We start from the raw sequence: 5,559 nt of genomic DNA on the forward strand, positions 1-5,559 counted from the left end.
CAATGGTCTCCCGAGTTCTGATGAGTCGCTGTACTGAGCAGAGTTCTTGAGCATTTCACTGCCAATAAAAAGTTATTAAAGAGAGAGAGAGAGAGAGAGAGAGAGAGAGAGAGAGAGAGAGAGAGAGAGAGAGAGAGAGAGAGAGAGAAAACCCATCAAATTTAAAAAAAAAAAAAGAATTTCAAAGTATTTTTCCCCCATTAAATCATGGAAGTCATCCCCTCCAGTCACTTTATCTCATTATTACCTATATTTCTCCGACTCTATTGACCTTCCCTTCCATCCTTATCATTGGAATTACAGTAATCATGATAGCATTTATAAAACACTTTACAAATGTCATCTCGTTTGATCCTCACAATAATCCTGGGAGGTAGAAGCCATTTAACAGAAGAACTCATTGAGGCAGACAGAGGGGATGTGACCTTCCAGTACCACACTGCTAGAGAGTGTCTGAAGCCAGATTTTATTGTACATCTTTGTGACTCGGTCTGCCGGACTACCAAGCTGCCCTATAGATAACAAACATCTCTTGTTTCTCCATATCTCAGTTGATAGACACCGCCCTTGTTTCCAGTTCTTCCTCCACACACACAAAAAAGAGATCTTATAAATATCTTTGTGTATCTAGATTCTTTCTCTTTCATGGTTCACTTTGGAGTATAGGTCTAGTAGTGATATCACTGCATCAAGGGATGATTTGAGGGTGTCTCAGGGGACCCCAAAAGTCTGAGTGCACCTTTGCAAAATAAAATTATAAATTTTACTTAAATAAAATATTTGAATATATTTGAATAATTATTAAATACATTTTTTAATTTCTTGATAGCACTTGATTCAGATGCAATCCCTCTCTTGGGAGGATGGCCACACTGGGGGAAGAGGGGTAAGGATTGCAGCCAAGAATTCCAGAGAATACTAAGAATACTCTGTACCCCAAACAAAGACCAACATGTACAAAGACACAGCAGCCCTTTTTGTGGTGACAAAAAACTGGAAATCAAGGACATGCTCATCAATTGGGGAAATGGCTAAACAAGTTGTGGTATATGAATGGAATGGAATTCTATATTGTTCTAATAGAAATGATGAGCAGGCTGATTTCAGAAAAACCTAGAGAAACTTACATGAACTGATGCTGAGTGAAGTGTACAGAACCAGGAGAAAATTGTGCACAGTAATAGCAACACTGAGTGATGATCAACTATGATAGACTTAGATCTCACCAATACAGTGATTCAAGACAATTCCAAAAGACACATAATGAAAATTGCTATCCACATCCAGAGAAAGAACTATGCAGTCTAAATGCACAAGGAAGAATACTGTTTTCACTTTTTTTCTTTCCCGTGGTTTTTCCCTTTTGTTCTGAGTCTTCATTCACAATATGACTCATATGGAAACATGGTGAACATAATTGTACATATTTAAGCTTTATCAGATTGCTTGCTGTCTTGGGGAAGGGAAAGGAAGGGAGAAAAATTTAGAGCTCAAAATTTTACAAAGATGAATGTTGAAAACTATACAGTTGATTCCAAATATAAGAAATAAGATGGGAAGAAAGGGCCTGGTTACCCTTGGCCCCATTCCATCCAATTCACCAACAATGTACTCATTCAGCTTAGAGTGAAAACTATACAGTTGATCCCAAATATAAGAAATAAGATAGGGAGAAAGGGCCTACTTACCCTTGGCCCCATTCCATCTAATTCACCAACAATGTACTCATTCAGCTTAGAGTGAAAACTATACAGTTGATCCCAAATATAAGAAATAAGATGGGAAGAAAGGGCCTGGTTATCCTTGGCCCCATTCCATCCAATTCACCAACAATGTACTCATTCAGCTTAGAGTGAAAACTATACAGTTGATCCCAAATATAAGAAATAAGATGGGGAGAAAGGGCCTGGTTATCCTTGGCCCCATTCCATCCAATTCACCAACAATGTACTCATTCAGCTCTGAGCTCCGTTGTGGGATGGGAGCAAGCTTGTGGTTTGGAAGATTGTCCCTATACAAGCCTACGCAGTTAGTTAGTTCCCTAAGGTTGGAAGTTCTGGAGAGATGAATATCTCCAGGACTGCTCTGAGGCAGGGATTCCTATAAGGGGAATTCACAAGTAAAAATAAAATTGTGGTTCTCAATCTGACAAATGACGTTAGTGCTGGAGATACAAAGACTGAAATAGCCCCTGCCTTCCAAGAACTTCCAGTCCACTTAGAACAAATAATGAAATGCAAAGTATATAGAAAGTAAATGCAAAATATCTCCTCCTTCCTCCAGAGAAAGCCTTCAGTTAAAAAGGCTGCTGGTTCTGCTTGGGCTGAGCCAAGAGGAAAGCTCCATATCCCAAATGGTAAGGGGTGGATGGAATCCTTGGGTAAAGCTGTGAAGGAGTCCCACTGGTGAGGAAGGCGAAGGGAGAACAGGCTGGGATTCTCCAAAGCAGGGATGCTGGGAGCCTGGGGATGGATGTGCCAGATAAAGGCTGTGAATTTTGTCTTAGAGGTAGTTGAGACTACTGGAGCTTTTTGAAAGGGATCAATTGCACCTGGCTAAGTGCTTTACGGAGCATTATCTCCTGTGATCCCTACAACTGCTATCATCACCCCCATTTTAGACCTGAGGAAATCAGGAGAAGTCCAGAGTCTCACAGCCAGTGCGGGGACAGACAACAGAGCCATACTTTAAGAGAAGTTTTCTGTAGCTGAAGAAGGAGAGAAGACCTTCCCCAGGATCCCACAGAGGTGGGAGAAGCCCCAGCTGCTGAGGCAGGTTTAGACCCTGTTATGTCCCTTGTGTGACACGGGGAACAGGTCATGGAGTCTCTAGGAGCTCCAACGAGGGCCCCTCTGGGATTCCTCCTATTTCTAGTTGTGAGCTGCTTTGACTCCCCATGACTATCGAAGGACTGTTTTATGGTCCGTTCTCAATTATTCAAAGACCAAGCTGAGTCTTCTCCAGCATGGAACCTTTCTGAACCTTTCCTCATCCATGTGTAGTTATTCCCAGAGACCAGAATCAATGCCGGTTTTGTTGTATTGTCTTATTTGGGCTGGTCCTGTGTACATTAGTGGCTGAGCCCTCTGGTCCCCTCCATGATGAATATCCAGTCAAAAATGGTCCCCAATATGCTTTAGGAAGAGGGAAACTCCCTCAATGAGAGACTGGTCCTCAGCTGCGCACAAAGTCCTGAGCTGATCCCGGCAACTGGGCAGAGGGTCCCCATATCTATGAGATGGGAGGTTTGGGAAGCTATGAAGGGAAAAGAGACCAAGAAGGGAATGACTGCAGAGCTCAGGTGCCTCCTTGGGAAACAGGTGTCAAGAGTGTGGGTTCTCAAATGTCCATTTCTCCTGACTTCTTCTTGTCGTGCTCTTTAAAGCCCATTCTCCTCGCTTACCTCTACAACGTAATGTCATGTCATTAATAGTGATGGATTTTCAGCAGGATCCAGAGGGGGAAATGGAGGTTCAAAGCTGTTAGGAAGTAAATATGAACCCATAAGACCTACCTCTCTGGGGAATCTCAATGTAGCCCTGGTCCTTGACATAAATTCAACTCAATTCAATAAGTTCCATCTGAGTTTTAAAGTAATTCAAGAGTAAGACTAGGAAACAGGAAGATCTCAGGATGAATCCTACCTCAGATACTTTCTAGCTATGTAATCTGGCCAAAGTACTTGTCTGCCTTGGTTTTGTTCAACTGTAAAGTGGGATAATAACAATACCTACCCAGATTGTAAGGATTAGACAAGGTAATGTTTGTAAAGTGCTTTGTAAACTTGGAAGCAAGATATGAATTATATATGTGTGCATATACATGTGAAGCTTTTGTTATAATTTGACTTAAGTATTGTGAAAAACATAGCAGGTACTTAATAAGTTGTTTGTTCCTTTCCTCCTCCAATATCAATGATGAAAAAGTTATTAAATAATTCTTATGGGCCAGGTACTCTGCTAACATTGTGGACACAGAGAAAGAAATAAAATAATCTCTACCCTCAAAAACTTGGCATTTTACTGTGAGAGGAAAGAAGAAAGGAAATAAGCATTTATTTAGTGCCAACTATATGGCAGGTATATATAGTTTTACACTTTACAAATACCTCATTTGATCCCATGACTGTGACCTAATGTGACAGGTAGATGCTAGTATTATTCTCATTTTACAGCTGAGAAAACTGAGGCAGACAGAGGTTAGGGGACTTCCCCAGCATCACCGACAGTGTCTGAGGTCACATATGGACTTTGATCTCCTCTCCACTTACACAGCCATCTAACTGATGTTTAAGTACCAGATACTTGGGTACTCTTTGGGAGACATTTCCTGGACTCCAATTCCCAGGAGATTGTAGGTGCGATCACAGGTATCATAGGGGAAGATTGCTGTTGTGGAAAGTTTTCTGGGAAGTGAGAGGCTTAAAAAGCCCAGGGCCAGAGTACAGAGGTCAGCTTGGAACAAAGGAGACTGTAATTTTCAGAGATGAAGGAAGGGGACCTGCATCTTCCCACAGAAGCCTGAGGGCTCTGGAGATAGAAAGCTGATTATCTGCAGATCTTCAACAGACAAGAATGATGCTTCCCCCACTCTACCTTCTCATCAAAACACAAATCCTTTTTATTTCCTGCATGAGTTTGCTAGGGAGAGGTCTCATCTGTAAACAGGTTCTCAAAATGATTCCTGTGTTAGATTCCCCCTTCTTCTGTCCTTTGTAATCCTCTCTCAATGAAATGTTTTGGCTCTATTTGACATAGATATGTACTAAAGCATTTACTAGCATGGGGGCTTGAGGCAGATTTGTCTATTTATGGCTACCAAAAATACCCACACTGAACCTAAAGAAATTACAGCACCCGTAGTTAAGGCAATTCTGGGCTAAAGAACCTAAATTTGGTGTATTACTTTTACTATTGACAGCGCCCATAGTTAAGGCAATTCTGGGCTAGAGAACCTAGATTCAGTGTATTACTTTTACTATTTACAAAACCGGTAGTTAAGGCAATTCTGGGCTAAAGAACCTAGATTCGGTGTATGACTTTTACTATTGACAGCGCCTGTAGTTAAGGCAATTCTGGGCTAGAGAACCTAGATTCGGTGTATGACTTTTACTATTTACAAAACCGGTAGTTAAGGCAATTCGGGGCTAAAGAACCTAGATTTGGTGTAAATACATTTAATCTTTATTTTCATGGGAGCAAAAGCATGGTTAGTGAGCCAGTACTGAAGGATCCAGAAAGAGCTGGATTCAAGTCTTCCCCTGACGCTGCCTCTCAGCAGGTACTCATCTGCAGTGATGAGGAGTTTCCTTAAAGGGGATTACCCACAGATGTGATCATATTTAAGACAATAGATTTATTTTGAAGAACAGAGTGGGAGGGGGAGGGGAAAAGGAGAAGGAAGAAAGTTTGGCCCAAAAAAAGGCACATGAAATAAAATTATTTTTGGATTATAGGGGTTCTTAATCCTTTCGGGGGGAAGTCCAGGGAAGCCTAGGAACATTTGCTCAGGTTCTTAAATGTGTAAAACAAACCAAAGAATCCCAAGACGATTATATTG

The sequence above is a fragment of the Antechinus flavipes genome, chromosome 6 (assembly GCF_016432865.1).
Source record: "Antechinus flavipes isolate AdamAnt ecotype Samford, QLD, Australia chromosome 6, AdamAnt_v2, whole genome shotgun sequence".
Taxonomy (NCBI): domain Eukaryota; kingdom Metazoa; phylum Chordata; class Mammalia; order Dasyuromorphia; family Dasyuridae; genus Antechinus; species Antechinus flavipes.